Genomic DNA, 24,518 nt, shown 5'->3' with positions numbered 1-24,518 from the left:
GGCCTAGTTCACTGTGATATTAGCATGACACAGTGTCCTCCTCGTTGGTTCTAATCACGAGCACGTCTGCCATGCCAGACATTGAGTGTTTGGGCTGTAGAGACACTATATGGTCATTAGATCTTGTATTGTCCACATGTGTTCTTGACAATTCATCTTCATCTGCTTTTATTTAACTCACAGGTCAACTAACCTGAGATCGGGGTATGTAGAATCCACTTACCTATTTTTCGTGTAGATAGCGTCCCTTTGATCCTGAGGAAGTGCCCAGATCTTTATGACACGATAGGCACGAAACATGTGATCACCTGAGAGCAGGGCATACACCACTAGAAACATTACGTCTAGTCCCTTGCCCCTCTCACCCTTTTATTTTAGGCAGTTCACCTTCAGAATAAAATATTGGCTAGGACTAACTGACCTATTTTAGTTCACACGTCTTCCCACATCTACACATACTAGGGACCTTACCCCCACTGCACCCACCAGCAGGAACAAAAGATCCCAGATAAAGAGCCCCGGTTTCGGGTGCCCGTCAGGAATTGCAGCGCCGACCTGACGAGGGGCAGGCTCAAATGATGAAGCATGACACCTAGCTTGCTGGGTGTGTGAGAGCCCTAGTTCCAACAAGGAGAACTTCCTCTCCTGTACTCAACCAACAGTTGTCTTCTCTGACCTAATTGTCTCTATCAGCTTCACTCTCCTCCACAACCCCCCCTAGAGGAACTACGTACTCGTCTTGTACACAGCCTTGTTGGGGTATGTACGTTGGACCTCGGTAAACTTGCCCCCCAGTCCCTCCTTCGTTTCATTGTACATTACACCTGCCACAAGACGATTCATCACTCAAACCATACCTATGTAGGTGCTCTAGGGTATAGTAAACACAGTTTAAGAATTTGAAATGTATCAATCTGTGTCTCACGTTCAGGGATATGCGTTTTGTGCTGGTGCAGCAGTATGTCCACATATCATCCTCTATGTCCCTCTGCAGGTCTCTTTGCCAGGCCAAGCGCGTCTTAGTGTAATGATGTCCTCTATCTGATATCGAGAATTGGTAGATTCAGGATACTATCTTGAGGGGCGACTGCGTTTTAATAACATAGGACAAGGCCGGACGTTCCGGAGGCTCTCATCTCCTCTCCCAGGACCTCCAATAGTACATGATGAACTCTATCAAATTGGAATTGCGCAAGTAGAGTATGCGTCTCTCCTGCAGTCCCCATGTCCCCCCCAGCTCTTAGCTACACCATCAGCGAAGAGGTCCCCTATTGACTGTGCCCCAAGAATGTTTAATGCCGTCGTAACCCCTTTATCCCTGCACGGCGGAAGCCACTGGCACCAGTCTAGCTGAGCGAGGGGAGAGTACAGGATAGCGCGGCCTGCAGCTGCAGCAAATAATACCAAGCGTGTGTGGTAGTATTTATTGAGTCAAGAATCCCCGTCCGCCTATCAGGGGGTGTGAACATCAGGGCCGGCAGCGCCAGAGGGGCCACAACAACAGATTCTGTGCGGAGATGTGACATGTCGAAGGGACCATGGATCCAATAGTATGCATGCGCTCCCTGTGCAGCTCTATAATATAAATCAAAGTCCGGGGCACCAAGTCCTTCCATAGAATACGGGAGCATGAGGACCTGCCATCTGACAGGTGCCTGTTTGCCAGCCCACGCTAATTGTACCATTAGGGACGTAAGGCGTCGAAAGAACACCAGAGGAAGCACCATGGGGACATTCAGGAAAAGGAACAGGAACCGAAGCAGTATAACCATTTTCATAATGGAAACCCTGCCCAGCAAGGATAACGGCAGTTGGACCCATTTGGCGATGTCCTCTTCTAATTTGTTAATTGCAACCGCATAATTTTCCCTGAACACAACTTCTGAGTCGGTGTGCAACTTAATGCCCAAAAATCTCACCGCCTCAGTGGACCATTGTAGCGGGTAATCAGGCTCAAAAGCTACTGTGGCAGGTGTTAGGGGAAAAATAATAGATTTTGTCCAGTTAACACGTAGACCTGACATAGTGCTGAAGAGCACCACTTCTCTAGTTACCTGAGAAAGGTTACTTTCGGGGTTTCGAACGTACAGTAACGTATCATCAGCGTAGGTAGAAACTATTAACTCTTTGCCTGGGAACCGAATACCTTTATGTTCATGATATTCTCTAAACGCACAGGCCAGAGGTACAGCCACCAGAGCATATAGAATGGGGGACAGAGGGCAACCCTGTCTAGTACCCCTGGAGATGTGGATAGGCTCCCTAACCAAGTTGCCTATTTTGACCCTGGCCGTGGGTGAATTATACAAAACACTAATCAGCTGTATAAAAACCGGCCCTACGCCCATCCTTGTGAGTACTTGTCGTAAAAAGGGCCATTCACCAGAGTTGAACGCCTTTTCCATGTCTAAAAAGACCGCAACAGCTGAGATCTCTGGTCCGGTATGCTGTAACGTGGCAAACACCGCGCGTAAATTATAAGTCAGGTTCCTGCCCGGTACAAACCCCGCCTGCACCGGCGCCACCAAGTTGGGCACCAAGGGAATCAATCGATTAGCTAGTATTTTTGCAAATATTTTTGTGTTTACGTTCAACAGGGAGATTGGGCGGTATGATGCACAGTCTTCCGGTGCTTTACCCGGTTTCAGAATCTCAACTAAAATTTCTTCTCTCATAGAGGGGGGCATCATACCCGAAATGCACAGATCATCATACAGTGCGGCCAGGTGCGGTACTAGTAACTCTAGAAACGTCTTATAGAAGGCCACCGTCAGCCCGTCCCCACCCGGTGTGCTTCCCGCCTTCATTTTTGAGAGGGCTAAAAGTATTTCCTCCTTCTCAATGGGACGCATGAGGAACTCCCGATAGGTGTTCGTCAGCCATGGAAGTTTTATGTGCGCAAGATAATCTAGTATGCGCTCTTCCGAGCTGCCGCCACGAGAGGCATATAGGTCTGCGTAGTATTGTCGGAATCGGTCAGCCACGTCCGTTTCCTCTGTTAGGGAAACCCCGTCTGCTGACGTGATCTCAGTCACCACGGTCTTATCTCTACGTTGTTTGAGTAGTTGGGCCAATACCGCCCCCGGGCGCTCCCCCTCTCCGTATATGCGAGCAGTAGCGTACTTGCCAAGGTGTTTGATCTCTGTGTCAGCTGCCTCATGGTACTCTTCCTGCGTCACTTTAATCTCCTGTGTGACTGTCTCATCTGGTCTGGCCTGTTGGGTTTTTCTAGGGATACAAGCTCCTGTTCTAGATCAGCAAGACGTTTGCAGATCGACCGAAGCACACCTGCATGCTTGGACATAGCCACCCCTCTTATATATACCTTAAAAGCTGTCCACCGAACCCACGTTAGCTTCAAAATATATTTCATTAGCTCCGGTCATTTCTTCCTTGAATACTGCATCTAGCAAAGAATAAGGCGGGAATCTCTAGGTAAAAGGAGGGATACGTTTCCTTGGGGTGTCTTATCACCAACAGCAGTGGGGAGTGGTCTGAGTATGTACGAGGAAGTACCTTACATGTGCGAGTGTATTCAATCAGTCTCCTGGCAGCAAACCAGTAGTTAATTCTAGTATGTATATCATGGTATGCAGAATAATGTGTGAACCCCCCTGTAGTTGAATACAGTTGGCGCCAAACGTCTCCCAAGTCAAAACGCACTAGAGCTCCTTCCATTGCCCTAGCTGCCGCCATAACTCGCCTTTCCGGGTCCCCGATCTATCCAAAGTTGGGTCTCTGACTAAGTTAAAATCTCCACCCCAGAGCAGCTTACCACCTGTGTGCAAACCTACTGTGTTGGTCAAGACTCTGTAAAAGACCGGGTTATCGTAATTCGGGCCATATACATTGACCAGAATTAGGTCCAACCCTTTCCCTTTTCACCTAGTGATGACAAACCTACCCTCTTTATCTGTTTCCTGAGGTTCTAGCGTTATTGCAGCCTTAGGATTCACCCACATTAAAACCCCACGTGCATGGGTGGTAAACCCTGCCGCATGAATATTGTCATGTAGCCCTCTAACGCGTAACATGGGGCTGTCTAGCGGAAGGTGAGTTTCCTGTAACAGTGCAATGTCAATGTCATGTCTTGACATGTAGCTCAGGACCTTATGTATTTTCCTGTGGTTATTGAGGCCTCGCATGTTCCAGGTGAGCACGCTCAGTGTGTCTAAGCCTGTGTCCCTGCGGGACCTCCCAGCATCTGTCATGGAATACATCTTGCATGTGCTAACGGACCGTACAGTATTATAATTGTCATGTGTAAGTACAGTGTGTTGTCACAAAGTGTAAAAGTAGCTGAAAGAACCAGTGCGAGTCTCTTTACCCTCCTTCCCCCCACCCACGCCAGGCGGTACCCAACCGTGCCTGGACGACAAACACCCACAGGCCCCTACCCAGCAGGTGGCATGTGCTCGTATGCAGAATCAAATAACCAAAACTCAGGATCTCAGCCCACCCCCATGCAAAACTCAAACAGTGCGATTCACATGTGGGCAGATGTTGCACGCCAGGTAAGTGCATGCGCTGTAGCTGTTCTCTACACCAACCCCGCTTCACCGCCCATGTCAAACTTGCCCCTGCAACTAAAGCAACCCCCGCAGCAGCATCTAGAACTCGACACTGCGGCGCCTCCGCCCCCCCCTCCCCCCCTCTGAGTATATGTAACAACATACTGGCTGCAGTAGGAGTAGGCCACCTCATGGTTAAACTTCCCCACTATAGAGGATTCCCTCCTCAGCCGTCACCTACTCAGCCGGACATTGGGCAGACCTTCCTTCGTCTCCGGCTGTTATCTTCCCCCTTCCCCCTAGATCCTTCCCTCTTACCCCTATCCGACCTGAATCCTACACACCTTTCTGGACATTTACCCTGTGAACTTTCCCTCGAGCGCTGAGACCTTGCTACCTGACCGTTGCCCGGTGGAGCTACCCTGATAGCTATAGGGGAGATGGGCTGTGAATTCCCTCCTCGGCCATCACCTACCCAGCTGGACATTGGGCAGACCTTCCTTCGTCTCTCCTGCCGTTATCTCCCTCCTTCCACCTTACCCCTATCCGCCCTATTTATCCTTCCTCCATTCTATTCAAATGTGTTTCGTATAACCGATGTAACCTGTAACTGTTTTTAACTGTGTAATAATGTGATTCCTAATGTAAAGAGCTCTGATACCCACGGGTCTAGCCAGCGCTTCTAGTAACTTCTAGTAACTGAAGTAACGTGTAACTGATGTAATTTAGCAATTTCTGTGGAACCTTATGTAAAGTGCTCTGATACCTCCGGGTCTAGCCAGCGCTATATAAAACTCTCAAAATAAATAAATAGAGTAACCCCCCAAATCAAGACCACCGCAATTCTCCCAGACTGAACCAGGCATACATCACCGTGGGGCCTGCCAACTAGAAACCTAGCAAAGTCAATGTCAGTCTTGTTCATCTAGGCAGCCACCGACGGCCTCCTCCAGGACGTCCTGCTCCGGGCCAGCACGCTGCTCCCTGGCCCACTCCTTCAAGGCTTTTTGCAGAGTCTTAGGATCAGTGAAGATCCGTGAATGACCGTTCCTGTTAACTCGTAGCCTGGCCGGGTAGAGCAGGGCATAGTCTATGTTCTGGTCGCTCATCTGGTGTTTTAACAGTACAAACTGTCTGCGTGCCTTCTGGAGACGAGCTGTGAAGTCCGGATACAGGGAGATGTTGGACCCCTCATATTGTAATGACTGCTTGGCTCTAGCAGCTGACAGCGCCGAGTCCCTGTCCCTATAGTTCAGCAGTCTCGCGATAATGTTACGTTATGTTAATTTGTTTTTGTAATGCGCACAGCTACCCAAAAAGGGTTTCCCAGCGCAGAGCTAAAAGGAGACTCTAAAGAGAAAACATAACGGAGTAAGAGATGTTATTGGTTAAATAGCCAAGTTTTTAATTGTTTACGAAAGTTCAAATACACAGATTCTTTTCGCATCAAAAGGGGGAGAGAATTCCACAGTCGTGGGCCAAGATAGGAGAATGAACGGCCACCCATTCTTACCAATCTTATTCTAGGAATCTCGAAGACTTCCTGAGTAGACGAGCGCAATGCATGGGTGGGTTGATAAAGACAAACCAGATTTTGCAGATATTCGGGTGCAGTGCCATTCTTGATTTTAAACATCAAGCTCAGGGCCTTGAACTTTGTTCGATTTTCCACCCTGAGCCAGTGCAGATCTCTCACGGCATTCGAAATAGAAGACATTCTAGGAGTACCGCAAAGAAGCCTAGCTGCAGAATTCTGTACCAACTGAAGCTTAATATCCAAAAAAAGAATGTTACCGTAATCCAGTCGTGAAGTTACCAGTGCCTGGACCACAGTCTTTTGGGAACCTGCAGGAAGCATCCAGATGATTTTTTTTAACCATCGGAGAATAGTAAAACAGGTGGCTGCAGTTTTTACTGCATGTTGTCTCATTGACAACTTATCATCTATGATGAAGCCAAGATTGCGAACCTGAGAAGAGGGCACAGGTAGAGGCCCCATTTCAACAGGCCAATGTTGCAAGCCTCAGAGATCTGTGTTTTTTCCCAGAATGAGGACCTCCGTTTCTTCCCCATTGAGTTTGAGCAGATTCAATTGCATCCAAGATGCAATATTACGCAGGCCCGCTTGCAGGGTAGAAGGTCCAGAACTCTTTTCAGCCGATAAGGAAAAGATTATCTGAGTGTCATCGGCATAAGAAAAGAGTGACAGCCCCGCTTCTTCCGCAATCACTGCCAGGGGTTGTACGTAGATATTGAAAAGAAGTGAGCTTAAGACTAAACCTTGTGGTACCCCATAGGGCGAGGGATAAATCTTAGAGGCAGCCCTGGAGGAAAATACTTGAAAAGTGCGGTTGTCTAAAAAAGAAGATAACCAGCCAAGTGCCAATCCCGAAATACCTAGGGACCGTAAAGACTTAATTAATACGGTGTGGGAGACCGTATCAAATGCGGCACTTAGGTCAAGCAATATCAATTACCTGCATCCAGACGTTGACGCAGCATTTCCGTTACGCCAAGAAGTGTTGTCTCCGTTGATAACCCAGCTCTAAAACCAGACTGAGAGGGATGTGAAAATTTCGATGCTTCAACGATCAGCGACAGTTGGGTGTTTACATGTTTTTCCAGAACTTTAGAGAATACTGGAAGAAGAGAAATAGGCCTAAAATTGATAGGCTGGGAAGGATCTGCATTAGCCTTTTTTAGCAGGGGAAGGACCATTGCATGTTTCCAAATTGATGGCATCAATGCCTCATCAAGTGAGGCGTTAAGTAATTCCATAATAAGGTTCAAAGATGGCTGTTCGAATTGCAGAAGCACCGACGCCGGAAGAGGGTCAGAGGGAGAGCCCGATTTAATATTGGCTAAAATATTTTTTAAATAACTTATATTAAGTGGTGCCCATTTTTCTAGATTTATATAGGGAACATCCTCAACAAAGGGACCCGAAACAGGAATGTCCGGAATAAGTGACGTAGGCTTAGTTCCCTCTAGCGTCAGGTAAATTTGTTACACTTTATTTATGAAGAAGTTAGCAAGAATGTTGCATTCCAATTCATCCAGAACCGGAGAGCAAGGTTGTGTGTCCGAGCCTGCTAACATCTTAACCATAGAGAACAAAGTACGAGGGCAATGCTGTGCCCTCGAAATGGAAGAGGCAACATACTCTGCTCGAGCAGTTTTGCATAGAGTTCGATATCTTTTTAATGCAATTTTATAAGTGCCTTTAGATGCAGGGGAGTAATACTTTTTTCCATTTTCAATAGCTCAGTAAACCAAGGAGCCGGGGAACGATGTTTTTTTATTTTTTTAATAGAAGGTGGAAGACCGGCGTTAGCTGCCTCTATAATACAATTATAAACATTTTCCACAGAGGAAAGTGATATAGAATCAGAGTGAGGGGCGCTATTAGACAATATTAAATAAAAAATGTCAATGTCCAGTTTACCCCAGTTCCTAGATTGGCCATATGTGCCTATTGGTGGTATGTTTGGGAGTACTAAAGTTGTAAATTCAAATTTAACAGTGCAGGAGGGCAATTAATGTGTGATAGATTCGAAAAAATGGGGTCCAGTAAATGCCTAGCTGTATGGGTAGGGCCATTACTACAGAGAGGTAAGTTCATTGCAGAAAAATCTGGGTTTTGGAGGGGCCCCAGGGGCAGGACGAGGACCCAAAGAGCGGTGTGCCCTTTCCACCACGAACATATTGGAAAACGTGTCGCTGCCAAGGAGTGTTTCTCGACAAACTTCTCCATGTTGCCTGTTGGTGTCAATTCTGGAATGCCCGTGATTTGCAAGTTGTTGCGTCGTGAACGCGCTCCCAAATCTTCAGCTTTGTCCTGTAACACTTGGAGGACCCTACTCATTTGTTTGTGGTCAGAGCCCATTGACGTCTGTGCCTCCTCCACCTCTGTAACTCTGCGTTCCGCCATGCCTATGCGCTCTGCATGTTTGTCCAATCTCTCTGACATCCTGTCCATGCGGTACGAGAGCGAGTCAATTTTAGTGCCCAAACCTGCAAGACTACCTTGTAAGCTTTTTTCCATAGCTACTAACATAGAGCGTATGTTTGCATCCATCTCTTCAGACGGCAGGTCTGGCGTGGGATCTCCCTCTTCAGTAGCATTGTCCCGACCCTTTGTCTTCCTTTGGTCAAACGTTATCTTAGGTTGGTTTTTATCAAGTCTACCCATCTTGCGTCGTTCGCTGTATTAGGTTGCAGGCACAAACTTGACTCACCAGAGTTGGCAGGGTCAGCAAGGTGTCAGCCGAACAGCCAGATCTTTCTCACAGCGCCCCTAATGCGTGGGTCTCGGGCATACAACGCTTCTCCAGCTCGTTCTCAGCTCAGCACCATTAGGTGTGAACATGCATTCAGGCCTTCCGCACTGCTCGCAGCTGCTCCGAAGGTACGCTACTGAAGAGCTACAGGGCAGGCAGCCCCTCGGTGTTCTTGTGGATGGGGTGTCACTCTGCATCAGCATTGTGCCAGGCAGCTAGCAATCGTCGCCGAACCATCCCCTATTCAGCCGTAAATGCAACCCAAAGCAGGCAGCTGGCACGGTCTAGGGCAGACCGTTCTTGACAGGATAGCGATTTGCTGCTGTTCGCTTGGTTCTCCAGACCGCCTCCATCCTCACACTTGCCGAGCACAAAATGGCCAACTCCCAGTATCAGTCAGCACTAGTCCCCACTGTATCTCTGGCACTCACTTTTGGATCTGAGGCGGCCGAGGACGAACACTGCAACAGGGCGTCGCCGTGTGATCTTTATGCCCCTGCCGCGGTCCGATCTGCAGGCGTTCGGTAGAGCGCAGAGCCACAGCGCCGCCGCGCCATTCCGTTCTGTAACAATGGCGGGGATGGCGGAACCCCCCGCACCCCCAAGGAAGTTCAGGAGGTCGATGCACCCCCGACCTCTCTCAGCGGGGAGGGAACAGTCCAGAGCTCGCTCGTCTCTAGGTGCCAGCAACTCCCCTGGCAGCAGGGAGGAGACAACCGTCTCAGCGCAGGCCCGTCTCTGTCACGCGTCCCCCTCGTCTCACCCCAAACCGGTGCTTCAAACTCGGGAACAGGCTGCAGTGACTCGTGGTTGGGGTAGAGAGCTCGGAAGCAGCTCATTCCATTCCCGGGCTGCACCCGACCCAGTTCAGCAGTAATGTGGGCCAGCCAAACGCCGCAGATGCAGGATAATAGTCGGATAGTGTGGCGGTATCACGGAGCTGAGAGCTCAAGCAGCCATCTTGCGGCTCGCAAGCTCCGCCCACCAGAAACTTCTTAGAATTGCGTCCCCTTTAGCTTACATCTTACAGCAAAGTGTTCAGGTCTGCTTAGGCAAGCGGGGAATGACAGCTAGCACTAGCAGACCAGTTTGTCAGGATCTCTGTGGAGAATTGTGCCTTGGTAGGCCAAGCTTTGTTACATTACAGCCACCTTGAAGCTCTTCCAAGCTACTACCAGGGTTGGACTGGGCGTAGTGGGCCCCGGGTGTTTTCCGAGTGTGCTGGAAGTGTGGGGACTGGTTTTTGAGCTTGGGGGGGGGGGGGGCAGTTTTGCAGCAGTGCTGCAAAATGTGTCCCCTGTAACTAAAGCGGCAGAAGTGGTGCTAAATTGGCAGCACTGCTTCTCACTGGCAGCCCCTCCCCGCCATCACAGGCCGGTCCAGCTGAATTGCCAGGGCTGGTTTATGTTCCCAGTCCGGCCCTGCCTACTACCCCCTTAAATATCATTATTCGTGCTTGTGCCCATCAAAGAAACATCTATAGCAAATATTTCGCTGTTGCTCATAATTTTTTTTTAAAATGCCTTGATTCTGGCTCTCGAGCGAGGCACCTTTTGGAAGATCTGAGGTTCCATACATTTTCAAGTTATGCATTCTTTTTATTTTCAATAGCTGATGCTCTCCTTCCAGATGTGGGAACCTTTCATGATAGAAACAATTTGCAGATGATTAAAAGTTCTTAAAAACATAGGTTACTCGTCTTTGTAAACATTGATTCTTCTGGATTTTTTTATCTCTGCAGATAATTTATCAGTAGCCTACCTCCCCTCGATTATTTTGGAATAATCTTGATCCCTCTGCTGAAGAGCTGAGGATGCTGTTATACCAACACAATGTGTACTCATTGATTTTATCACTTCTGGCGCGTACGACATGACCTTCACACTCTGCTGTGTATAAGAATAATATTCCCCTAGTACTGCAAGAGGAAAAAATCTAATCATTTTGCAGCCCAGTGGCAATGCTACTACACAAATGATGAACCTGCAGAGCAAGTACAGTGTCCAACTGAGCAATCAGTCCATCGTTTTCAAGGATAAGTGACATGGTTTTTATACATGTAATTGCTTTGTAGAAGGCTACCCTCTTCTCGACTGTTACAGACTTTTTTCCAAGACCCTGCTCTTTAAACTCTTACCTTTATTTGTGTACCCCAGTGTCAAAAAATAATTGTCTTCTGCGTGGCAAAGATTTGTTCAGCCTTCTCAGTAGAGGCCCTTGAAACAAATGTGAGACTTGCATGGAATAACTGCAGTGGAATGAACAAAGAGAATGTCTTCACTTGGCAGATAAGGGAAACCAGCCTATAATTCATTTTCTTTGGTTTACTGAAACTGAGGGATCATGGTTAGTATTAAATCAGTTGGAGATTGTCACAGACACCACCCAGCTTTTAATTATTTTCCATAGTTAACTGTACCTATATATACCTTGACAATTGATACAATTGTTTGCTATACTCCACAATATTTTAGATGTGGATTTTTTTGCAATGATGTTCTTGTAGCATGATATTTCTGAAGTCAGTATTCTGACAACAACCCCAGATTGCCAATGCAGGAAGTGAAGCCTGAAATTAATTTGTTATGCTTTCTGTGCTATAGAGGAGGGCATTTATTCAGAAGCTCAAAAACTAGCCCTCACCCACAAATAGAAACACATGAGGCAAAACAGTAGGTAATTGATGAAGTGAGATAGCTTCATGCAACAGCAGGGGGAAATATGGATAGTATTTGCACAATGACTGCAACTTGCTGCAACGCACAGCATGTGGTAAAGCCAGGCAACATAAATTACTTCAAGAAAATTAGGCTTAATCTCATGGTCAAAAAAGCTGGACTGCTGTGTGGTACTAAATTAAGTTTCCGTTGGAAGTTCGAAGGCTGGCGGCGGGTCTAGAGGCACGGCGTCTTACTGGGGCCATAGATGAAGTAATGAGAAATCTGAACCTGGATTTCGCCACATAGATTAAGGATTTTATGTGTTTTAAGCAACTGTGGACTACTGACATTAAGTGTGGGATAAATTGAGGACTTTACATGTTAACTACTGGGAACTGAAGAAAGATTTCGCATTGGTGCAAAGTGTAAGAAATAGTGATCGTGGTACGTCAGCGATCATTATAAGATTGGAGGATTCTGATTATTGCCCTGAGGAAGCCCCATTGGGGCGAAACGCGTTGGCTGTACTTCGGCTGCTTTATTCAATCTTCTTGCGCCATTAAAAAGAATATACCGCATGTCACTGAAGAGTCCGGATTGATTCACTCACTGTGCATCTGTGCATTTTTGTAATATTTGTGTTGCCTCTCTGTGTGCTTTTTAAGTGTACTAGATTTGTGTGGTCCCGAGGCAGTGGACCAGTGAGGTGGGCAACCTGAACCTAGAAGTACGTTTACAACCTGTGTATAGTAAGTTGGTGCAGCCTTTTATCTCTTACTGCCTATCTCTCTGTTTAGGTGTACTAAATTAAGTACTAGACCTTGAAAATTGTAATAGGAGCCAGATATTGGGAGTTCTCACATAGAGATGTAGTATGTTCAAAGACTATTTTAACATTCGATTACATGTTCCTTGATGCTTGCCATTGAGAGTCCTGAAAGGAAGTACATTTTTGGATATTCATGTTTGTTCATCGGTCAAACCTAGTATTCTCCGTAAACCAGAACAAATCACGTTTTTCCAGCTCTGGACATTTTCTTTGTCCGTCATGAGATGTTTATTGAACACTGAATAGTTCCACCTATTTATGTTTTTTAATTCAAGCCCACTCTTTTGCACGACATAAAATCTCTCCTCAAAAACTATGCATGCTACAATTTCAGAATTTTGTTTGTTTTTTCGTTTAAAAAGACCCACGTTGTAATTAAAAATCATAGTGACTTGGAATCAGACTTCTTATCCATCACCCATTGATTTTAAATACAAATATAGCACTAATAAAATCAAGTGGGTCTAGGTAGGCAGTTACCTTCCCGACATGAAGATATCAGAATTTGACATTAAGCTAGACAGTAGCTCCACTGTCCACATAGTACCTGCACCGGCATTTGGCATTTCAGTATTTATCCCGAAATAACAGGGTCCGGGAGCAGGTTTTTTTGGTATCTCAGGTTTTTCCCTTCACTTCTACTGACTGGATCTTGAAGCACTTTGTGTTGTCTGTAAAACGATTTTTTGATAGGAATTTAATTAGTATTTATCATTTGCCAATCATGTTGACCGTTTCACTGATTTGAAGTCAGATTCTCATTAACTTGTTATTTTATCTTTTTTAACATCCAATAAGAAAATGTTATCACTGTTTGTGGCGTCCCCTGTTGGTAACTGGGAGAAGCAATCTAATGATCTTCCTGTCCCATTTAGAGCAACGCAAGAATAAGCTTTATGTAAAAATCATTTAACAGTGGATGCTGAAGGAGTTAAAGGAATGCACCTCAGATGAAAGTTGGAGGACTCCAGAAAATATGTGTTGGTGACCCCGAGATAATGCTGTGCCCAGAGAAGTTCTCCCTCCACCTTAGATTGTATTATCATGTGGGGATACAACTGGAGAGGGAAATCCGGAAAACAACAGAGGCTGACTGAGACAATCATTCTGGCCTTCCTTATCAGTGTTCCGATGATCAGTGTAATGGGCTAAGTCTTCAGGTACTCCCTTGCCATCAAGGAAAGCTATGATATTGAACATCTTTTTGACATCAAATTAATTTCATTCTTAAACTTAAAGACAAAGTTGATACCAAAAATTTTTTGTGCTAGTAAAGACATCAATAATGTAACATAAATTCTATTTAGATGTGGTCCAACATGCACAAATTGCATTTCCGCAGAATAAAATGTTAAAGGTCTATCTTAGCAGTCATTGCCCTTGCTTTCTATTATTTCCTATAACTCCTTTACCAATGATTGATACTCAGATAAAGCTTAAATACTCTGCACCGTCATGACATTAAAGAGCACCATGTCATTCTTAGATACTGTGTTGCTTAAGGACCATTCACCATTTAAGGACCCTACAATGTTTAAGAACTTTACAATAATCAATGGCTCCACATCTGTTGAAGAATCCCCATGAAAAGTCAGACACTCCAATATGCTCTCATACACTGAGGTTTTCCTGTATTACCAGACCACCAGACTGACATACAGCTCCTGAATCCTACTGAGATATTTACTCATTGATATCTCCTGAGTATCGTCTTAGATGGTGCCCTTGATTGTTGACATCTGTACTCTCCTCAGTGTTATGGTTCAGGTAGCAGCCAAACTAAAGATAACTCTGAATACTTGACTGATCATGATGTGGAACATCTTTGATATTCGTCAGCATTGTACCCCGCTAAAGCCACCCCGCCTTTAAATAATGGTTAAATTAGCAAACAATGGATAGTTCGCTGACTTGAACATCCTCAACATCAGTGTCATCACGCATGCTGAGGAAATAAAAATACCAGACGAAGACCATGCATTTTTGAGATTTGAGCCTCAGTGGCACTCTGTCATGTTTTCAGCAGTGAGGGAAAAGTACCTTTCTGCCTAGGTCACACACCTGACAAAAAGATTATAAGGCTGGATCCTATTGGCAGAGCATTCAGTAGACTATTGTGAGAAATGGCAATGCTTTAAGGAGCAAGTCACCCCCCCCCCGTCCCATTTCAGTGAAGTTAGTCACAATTCCATCATCTACAAAAAAACAAAGCTTTGGGACATGTTTCTTCATTCCAGAATGGAAAAGATATACTCTCATTATTATTGCTGCAAACGAAAGGTCCATAAGAGGTATTGGATATGATTAAAGAAGCTCAAGTTCTTGGCCCACCAACAATAAGACTAGATGTGTGCCATTGATCTGCAGGTTACATATTTATGCACTGTTTGCTGCATAGTGGTAAATATGAATTATCAATCAAAACTCCTGAATTTCAAAATGTATGACAGTGGTGCTTGTGCATGTTTGGTAAATAGATATTATTTGTTGTTCTCTACCTGAATAATTGGCTAATAGAGGCGTAGTCCTTCCAGAAATCACAAAATGTATTTCTATCAACAGCATCCTTCTTTTATCTCCTAGTCCTCTACATAGCCTCCCACAAATCCAGCAGAGATTATTTATTATCTGGGGTATATGCTGAATGCAATAGACAGGCAAATGTTTCTGTTGGAGGAGATGCTGTGTTCTAGCCAAGAGAAAAATAATTCTACAAACCAGTCTGACATCCCAGAACACTCCTGGTTACATTCCTGTTGCACTGCACTGAGCATCTTAATAGTTCGAATGGCAAAGTTTCGCATGAGACCATGGAACAGGTGAGTGCAGGACCAGCGTAATTAACTAACTGGTCTGTGGAATCCACACAATCAGTAATCACATAATTACAGTGTTGTTTTTCCCCAGTAAAGAAGATGGCAGAAGCGTATTTTCATCAGCAGATTCCATCTTGGATATTCTTCAATTCCCTTAGTCAATTTATGTTCAGACAGACTAATAATCTCGCAAAAATGTACTATGTAATATCCGAGCAAGCAAGGAATCACAAAATCAAGATTCTATCGCTCTAAGCTCCAGTCATCTAACATTGGCTAATGTCAGTAATCTGGCCACTTTGGTTGTGTTTTTGGTAGGTACAGAACATGTCAAACAAAGCAGGGCATTAAGTTCATCCTTTCAAGAAAACCACAAATGAGTTTGGAACAATATGGTGCTGCACAACATTTTCCAGGGCTGGGTCTATTTACAAATGGACCTATTTGCCATCACAGACAATAGACAATGCCAAAATATTTCACCTAGATGCCCCAGGCCAGAGCCAAAGTTCAGCCCCCTTTTTATGTCTCGCGACCTGCGTTGCACTGCGCAGCAGTGCTCGTGCAGGCGAGAGTCCTTCTGTCCGGGGTCCAGAAATCGACCCTGGAATCGCACACACGTGCGTGTGCGATTCCTTTTGTGGTGCGCGATTGGCCTTTGCATGCGTCTTTTGATAATAGACTGCACACAATTGGCCAGAGGCGGGCGCATTGCTCCGCCCATGGCCTATTGGTGTCTATTACGCGCTTGGTGCACGTAAAAGACACCAATAGGCCGTGGCGCGCGCGCGTGCACCACTTGCGTGTTTTTTAATTTTTTTTCAATGTAATAGAAACAGATTGGAGTGTGCGCGGACAGGCTGGGCCCCAGGATATAAACGCAAGGGCGGGACACGGAACTCACACTATCAGGCGCGGATGGAATATGAAGATACAGCCCGGTCTGCGGGCGGCAGAAGTGGAAACAAGCGTCCAGCAGCGTGGACACCCGGCGCGGACTCGACCATCACACAAGCAAGGACATAGAAGAAAGAACGCCCCTGCAGCGCCCACCACAGCACCCCCTCCGAAGACGCGAGGATGGGCAACTGGGTGGTCAATCACTGGTTCTTGGCTGTAGTTCTTGTAAGTATTGAGTTTTAGTGTACTTTTGTTGTTTTATGAAGGAGCATTGCTTTCACTAATAAATCATGTTTAATACTGGGTGAACCTGGTAAGGACTTTAAATGGGATGAAAAAACTGTGGGGGGGGGGCTCTCAAAGGGGCGTGGCCAATATAACTAAGGGCGTGGCTTAAACACGTACGCTAAAAATCTGTGTGCCACCCGACTTGTATTTTGCCGTTTGTCATTGCATCCAGATTGATACAAGTAACATCATACCTACAACAAGTCAGGACTATTGGCTTTTTCAATGGTTGTTAGTTGCAGGAGATAAATAAGCAGCAACTATGGCTTGTGTATAATATTGAAAAAGCTTCCACTTAAAGCCCTGGTGACACCACCACAATGTTGCTGCTCTTGCGTTTCAAAAAGAGAAGGGGAACCCAGAAAGAAAATTACTCTTTAAAGGATTTCCCTACCCCTAAAACCTCACCTGGCATGACGTCATGCCGCAAATACTCCACTGGTGAGAAGTGAGCAGGCGCACACCGATGTGCTTGCTGTCTCGTAACGGGTCTCTATCGAGCTCTGTTTTGCGCCCTGGCACTTTTTTCCGGACTGCAGTGACAGCAGACTGCTGGCACGGCAGTCGGGAAAAAAACGGACCGCCTTTGCCAGGGCACAAAACAGAGCCCGATAGGGACTCGTTTCGAGGCCCCCTTTAAAAATCTTCTGGTGCTCAGCACCGGCGAGACCCGGCCCACTTAAAGCCCTGATCCTGGTAGAGGCGTAACTTTATAAGAACGTTTTGTGGGTTGGGGGTGCATTTCAGTCATCGTCCAGTGGGCTGGAAAGAGAGTTGTGTGTGGGGGTAATGAATTTAGGGGAGAGTCGTGTCTGCAAATGACGCCTTAAGTGTGGTTCAATATGTAGTGTATATCAATTTCAACCTTTCCATAGTATAATTACTAAGAAATCTATTTAGCTGGTAAATATATTTGTTTTAGAACAGATTAACTACTCAAAGTACACTGACTATTACACACATGTACATGGTGGTTGTCAAACCTTGATCAACTATGTGGACACTTGTGACTCCACTGTTGCCCATGCATCGCATTCACTGAGCTGCGTGTGGCACGGGTTCTGGAACAGCAGGGGTCTCCATGTTGGACGGAGCTGCGCGTGCTCACCTGGCCTCTGGCATGCCCGGTGCAATGCTGTCCCCAGTGACGCATCTTCCTATATCAGCCCGTACCCGGCCGCAATAAGGACACAATCTCAAAGCTCTCACAACGTCCTCCAGCCTGAATTGCCTCATGGGCCGTCAGGATCTTCCCAAAGTACGCCTTTTTCTCTACCTGCAGCATGGACCGCTACTCCAGGACCAAATTATCCACAGAGGTCACTTAACGCACGTCTATTCTGACCTGCACCTTGTGCTGAATGAATGAATGAATGATTTGATAACGTGCACGAATCATCCCTACCTTAGTATCTCGGCGCACATTCAGCACAAATAGACTGAAACCAAATCTAAAACGGACGTTTTTAGTTTTTAACCTTCTAACGGATGTTTTTTGTATTATGTAACTCAATGTTCCTCATGTAAAGCGCTCTGATACCCCCGGGTCTATCCAGTGCTATATAAAACTCAAATAAATAAAACAAGCATTTGCAATGCAATAGGTTTCGCAGTTACACAAGTTTAAGATATTGCTATTGTAAATGACAATGCCTTTTATTTGTTTTTAAAGCGAAAACCAATATAAAAGGCATTGTTATTTGCAATGCCAATAGCTCAAACTCTAGTAAATGCGAGAACTATTGCATTGTAAATGCTTGTTATTTTTATTATTATCTTTTGCTTAAGGGGAACACTTCAGTAAAATATACGAAATATTTCATACAGTGCTATAAAATAATCACTATCAAGAGTGTTACATCAGTTTAAAATTAATTATTAGGATCAAAAATATATGTGTTTATAAAGGAGTAAATGCAAATAAAATCTGTACTTATAATATTTGTATATGGGTATGCATATTGAAATATGATAGAAATTGGACATTGAGTCAGAAAACAGAATGCACCTTGTTTGTAGGGTACCCACATACAAATTGTAATTGACGTATTGGAACAAATCAGGTGTTTATGGGTCATACCTCTGTAATAACTAAGGAATTTGTAGTTCTTTGCAATGCGGCAATGTAGGACTTTTGTCTTTGACAGATGATGCTTTTAAAACAGGCACACTTCTACTAGTAGAGACATAATTAAAAGTGATTTCCAGTTTTAAAATGATCCCAGGGTAACTCACACTTGTTAGTTGATACCTTGCAAGAATCCCGATAATGTACACTAGGCTGAAGGTAACGTTTACTTTTGAATATTCAATTAAAACATTTAGACCTTTTTTCTTGTACCACTGGTTTCAGATCTAATTCACAAAATGAAGTGTTTCATAGCCAGAATGAGTGAAAGACATCCAAAATTATCTCAGCAGTAGAGGTTCCTGGAGCTACCCCATAGGTTAGACAGCCCACACAGGAAGCTGACCTGCTAATTGGATATCCTATCCAGAATACACGACATGATCCTCCATTACTGCCTACCACCTTCGAACCTTGCTTGTTAAGTGCTCACTATTAATATCTGTTCCTACTTGAGCCTATATTGACAAACTGAAGGAAGCCAAGCATATATTGACCAGGGCATCATACACTTATAAATGCAGGGACTTCTGTTGCCGGAGTTTACCGAAATTCCGGGTAGCCACTCTTCTTCTTTCCAAAGTGGTTACTGATTTCAACTTGAATCGGGCCATTTATCGTATTTTCAGAAACCTTTATTTATGGCAGTGACATCTCACTTCACATGCTGGATATGAGAATGATTCTGCACTATTATCTGGAAAAATCAAAAAAGATAGGAAATGTAAACAAACTCCTTGTCAAAGATGGCCCTGTAAAACATGTCTAGCCAAGACTAAACAATCCATAGCACGATAGATAATATTGTATACATTACTATGTTATCACAAAGTCAGCATGTCCCCTCCTGGAACGCCAAGGGCAGAGACCACCACAACCTTACTGAGAACTAATCCAGTTTCTCTGATATACAAAATAGCCTCGTGGAACTCTATTCACACCTTTAATGCTATAGTCTGGATTCAGACGTTTGGGCGGATACCCACGTGGCTCAAGTTTTTTGATGTAATCTCAACTGCAAATCTGTTTCTGGGAATGAAGAAATGGACCGCATTACTCCAGACTTGGCAACACTTCAAAGGGTCCTAATGAAGAGTGAGAAATGTACACAGCCCTTTGCTTGGGGCGCATGACAGTCTGTAATAAACGTCTTGAGTTTCTCTCAATAACTTTTATCTGGTTAATCATTTCCATTATAAGGTAAACTTAATCACATGGAAGAGCATTCTTCTACCAGGCCAAGCTGCCTCTACACCTTTGTACTTAGTCATAGTATTTGGAGGAAAGAGCTGAATCCTTGGCTCTAGCCACACTAACATTTCATCATCTTATCCATTCTTTCAGTGTCATGTCAAAACAATCTGGCTAGACAATCTAATTCTGCCTTGACTAGGTTATATTCCTTTTACTGGCATCTTGGATGCAATAAATATCCCATGACGGAGACGTACCTTACTTGTGACCCTTTTTTTAAAGTATATAAATCTTCATTGAAGTCAAAAACAATCTGCCCTCCTCCCGCCTCCCTGGCAGTAACAATGTTCAGATATGCTCAGAATCTAGCTGTTCTTTAAAGACCACCTGCCAGTATAGGGTAGTGTTGGACAGTAGAGCTGCTGCCTCTCTTGAAGGTGTTGTGTTACATATTAAGCTTGGAAAGCCTGCTTCCAAATAAGTAGGTACTATGACCACAGCTTAACATCTCACTATGACAATCATATAACAAAGTCCATCCCAGCAGATCTCCCTGCAGTCTCTCCCTCTAACCTATATCTACTCAGGACCATAAACTTTAAACTAAAAATCTCGGAATGGACAACCGAATTCAGTATACAGCTAAGTGAACTATGAGCATAAGAAGGGATACCACAAGGTTCTTCAAAGCTGCCCAATGCTAAAAAACATAAGCTTCTTCATCCCTCACACTGCTAAATGTTGTGCCCCATAACAGACTAACTGCACATTGGTAGTCATTATGCACGGCATAGAAACACTTCCCACATAGGATCAAAAAACAAAGACAACATCCTAATCAGTGTAGCATGCTACCCATGTAGACTTGCACTTCAACTCCACACATAAGGGTAGAAAGCATAGTTCTGTGTGAAATATGCTATTTATTCCCCTTGTCGTCATTACCCACTCGCCTCCTGTGAATCATGGCCTCTCCTCCACACTTAACATGGTAATCAATAGCATATTACACCCTGTTCCTATGCATATATGACACACACACACACACACATATATATATACATATATATATAGAATTGTATACTAAATAGATCTCGTGATGGGCCCTGGGTTCCTAAGCTTGGGTGGGACTATTAATTTTTCCTGATTTAGATTATCATGTCCCTTATTGGAGAACTGGGAATACCAAAAAATAACCTTTTGTTACAGAGTAATGCTTAGATACTAGCCACTGACATCTGTATCCATTGGAATAAAGGGATCTGTCTCTGGATTATTTAAAAAAATGTGTGTATATATGTATGTGTGTGTGTGTGTGTGTATATATATATATATTACCTACTGGCGGTCGCCAGTAGGTAGTTATAGTTAGGACCCCTTTTCCATAGGAAAACCTCAACATTCTATTTTGAATAACTTTGGCGCCGGTCGACGAATCCTCGCGAATTTTTCAAAATAGGTGGGGCGCTACGCTCCGCTCCTACCCTGAAAGTCTCGGGGGGATTCGTCAAGCGGGGGCTGAGATAAAAGGGGGGTCCCAAAACGCGTTTTTCCCATGCATTTTTCCATAGGACCTTTAGACAGGGCTGCAGCCCGAACGGCTGAACAGAGTTACTTGAAATTTGGCAGAGAGGTAGTCCCCAGGTCAAGGAAGTGCCTTTTGTAGGTTTGGTGTAAATCTGTTCAGTAGATTCTGAGAAAATAGCCTTTAAATCAATATATATATCTGAGCCAGCTTACGGTACGCTTACCGTAAGCTTACCGTACGCGTACGGTGGCGTGTGCGAGAGCGATTCTGATTGGCTGTTACATCTAAGTAAACATTCAAATCGGTCGAAACCAGGAAGCGGCGGCCGCCATTTTCTCTCTCGCACTCTGAGGGGGGGGCTGTAAATAAAGGCAAAAAACATATAAAGGGGCTGTTTAGACAGCGCCCATGCACATAGCCATGTTAGTTGAGTCCTCAAAGGCCAAAAACGGTAAATTTTTATTTTTTGAAAATTTCGCCGATTACGCTTACCGTACGCGTACGGTGCGCTTACGCTAAAAATTTTAATAAAAAAAAAAAACACTCTCTGTGCATGGCATATTATTGTCATCACTTACAAATTAAATTTAACAGATTACCTATCACAAGGAAGCGCATAATATGTCCTCCATGTGCGCACGGTGCGTAACGTGGGCACGCGGTGCGCGTAGCGCACTGCGTGCCCACCTTGCGTGTATGGCACTAACTGCGTAAAGTGGGCGCGCGGTGCGCGAAGCGCACCGTGCGCACACAGAACGAACTGCGTTAAGTGGGCGTGCACGCCACGAATGGCGTAAAGTAACTTAGCATTTAAAAAACCTTGCAAATTCACTGAAAAAACCATAGGTTTCAGACATGTTATAGTTAGCGGAAATTTTACTGATAAAAAACCAATGAAATTCCCCCGTTATAGTTAGTGCAGGCAACTATAACTCACGCGACCGCAATCTTCTGCTGATGACATATGTGTCTTTATGAAAAAAAAATATTTCTAATATATGTATAGCTAAAAATTTATGGAAGAAGACATGGGCAAATAAGTGTCTAAATACAGTATTAGCATCAGCAGAAGATTGCGGTCGCGTGAGTTATAGTTGCCTGCACTAACTATAACGGGGGAATTTCATTGGTTTTTTATCAGTAAAATTTCCGCTAACTATAACATGTCTGAAACCTATGGTTTTTTCAGTGAATATATATATATATATATATATATATATATATATGTATATATATATATATATTGCTATTCATTTAGCACAAACCTAGCTAGGAAGCAAAGGAGTGCTGTACATTACTGTGAGGAATAGGAGACAATGTACATCAAATGGGTACATCACAAATACAATTGATCCATTACATTTTTTAGGCACAGAGATATTAAGTGATTCAGCCAGAATCACACAACGTGGAGTCAGATGTTGAGTCTGGGATTAAACCTTGTGGACAGGTTATAAAGTTGGCAGGTCGAGCCACTAGCCCACATTTCTGCCAACATTTATGTTAAAATAAAGAAGGCTGGGATTTTATTTGAACCAATTCATCATGCGTTACATGAGGTCTGAACGTTCAATCGATATATAGACCAGATTAGGAAGATTTGGTCACTGAGTTTCCCAAAGCTTCCAGCAGTAGATGATGCCTGATCAAACCAATTTAATGTATTTCTTTTTAGGCAACATGCCTCTAAGATGAGTCAAGTTGAAACATGCTCTTTTTTAGTGCTAGCATGCTCAAACCCGAGACCTTTCATGGGCTGATAGCTTTAGAAAAATCATAGTCAAAATACAGAATTTCCTACTATAACTCAAGCTAGACTTTATACTTGTTCTTATCAGTGGTTCAAGGGAAAGAATAAGCTATTCTGATGGAGAATACAATTCCGGATCACTCAACCAGGAATCAGTACAGGGAGGTATAACCAGCAGAAAATAGATATTCTGGTATGACTGTACACAGTAGAAATCATCGTGAACATTGTGTTCTGTTTTGTAGGCCACATCTGGAAAGTTGTGTCCCATTCAGGACTGTGCTTAGTTTTAGATGCCGACAGCATCTACTTCTAGAGTCCACTTCTGCACCCATTTCTTCGAGCCACCTAAAGCATTGCCATTGATTTAGACCTGTCAAATGCCTTGATGTGCTTGCCTTCTCTCTTATTGCTACAATACATTTATCCCTTTTAGGTGCTAGAGCATCAGTATGCCCAACAAAAAAAAATACCCATCTAGGTTTTCATATGGACTATGATATGCAGGAGGACCAGCTTCCTACTGCTTGCATGCCACAACAGAGGCGTCCTCTTCATATTTCATACTATCACCTTCATTACTAGTTTTATTAACTACCTATCATGTAGGGCATGATTACAGTCTTTGTCTACTCGAGAAGTTGATTCGGTCTTTTAAAACATATATCTTAATCATGCTGACAAGCATCACTTGATACAGTATTCTACACTTTGACCTATCCTGCAGCATTATGCATGGGTTCGATTTAACAAATTTCTCTGAAGTGACCTCAAGATGACATGTTTAACTTCATGGAAATAAACACAAATAAAATGATATCTAAAGCAATCATCAAATTCAACATGTCTAAAGGGGTCACATTCATTTTAGTTCTAAAATAGGTCAGACGTATTTGGTATTTCAGTCTCTCCAGCTGACACACTAAGCCTCCACTAAAGCAACCTTTTTCAGATGGGAGAAAATCTTCCAGATGTACAGCAAGCATGAATACGCATTTGGCTGCATGACAAATTTCGGAGAGACGCCGCTAGAAGACATTCTTGGAAACAAAAGGGGCATATCATAGCCCAAGACCTTGCGATGACTTAAACTAAAAAAACAATCAGCGGATCAAATACGTACAACACGTGACGCAGTCGTCTGTCTCAATAGAGAACTATAACTTATCTAAAACTCAAAAGGAAAAGACGATTCTCACATTAAAGATTTGGACAATTCTACATATAATTCATGTGCTGCCCATGCAACACAATGACTGAAGCCTTGAAAAAGTTTCTAAGAAACGAAACACGTGTCGGCTGCCGGTTTAACGCTTAAAGAGGAGGATTGTCACATGAAGCTGTCTATTCCTAACCACATTGATACTGTGTTTTATATTTGAAACTTGTGATTTAAAATGTGGTGAAATATTTATATTAAATTGATACAGCAAGAACTGAATCATTGTCCTGCTGATACTTTGAACTTGTTTGTGCCAAAACAACTATATGAATTGATAATATAATTGTACTAGAGTGCCGAGGTTGACATATCCTTTTCATGAATACGCATGGTAGTCTCGCTTCTGAAATGCTTTAACGCCAATCAATTTATCTAGCATGCTGAAGAGCACAGTGATGAGTTCTCGACCGGA

General features: G+C 44.0%; 1 protein-coding gene and 1 long non-coding RNA gene across 5 annotated transcripts in view; one reads left to right on the top strand and one right to left on the bottom strand.

The window, feature by feature from the left end:
* Positions 1 to 24,518, top strand: part of SCUBE3 (signal peptide, CUB domain and EGF like domain containing 3) — a 1,455,403-nt gene that overhangs the window by 99,437 nt on the left and 1,331,448 nt on the right. The window lies entirely within an intron of this gene.
* Positions 1 to 24,518, bottom strand: part of LOC146871519 (uncharacterized) — a 366,584-nt gene that overhangs the window by 234,029 nt on the left and 108,037 nt on the right. Inside the window, exon 1 of one of the 4 annotated variants that reach the window (XR_014981013.1) lies at positions 10,929 to 10,943. The exons of the other annotated variants lie outside the window; for them this stretch is intronic. This is a non-coding gene — a long non-coding RNA (uncharacterized LOC146871519). Of the gene's footprint in view, positions 1 to 10,928; positions 10,944 to 24,518 lie in introns of those variants that run through there. 4 annotated transcript variants of the gene reach the window in all.

The sequence above is a fragment of the Triturus cristatus genome, chromosome 1_1 (assembly GCF_964204655.1).
Source record: "Triturus cristatus chromosome 1_1, aTriCri1.1, whole genome shotgun sequence".
NCBI lineage: Eukaryota > Metazoa > Chordata > Amphibia > Caudata > Salamandridae > Triturus > Triturus cristatus.
Note: the sequence above shows the minus strand (reverse complement) of the source record. Positions and strands in the feature narration are given on the sequence as shown.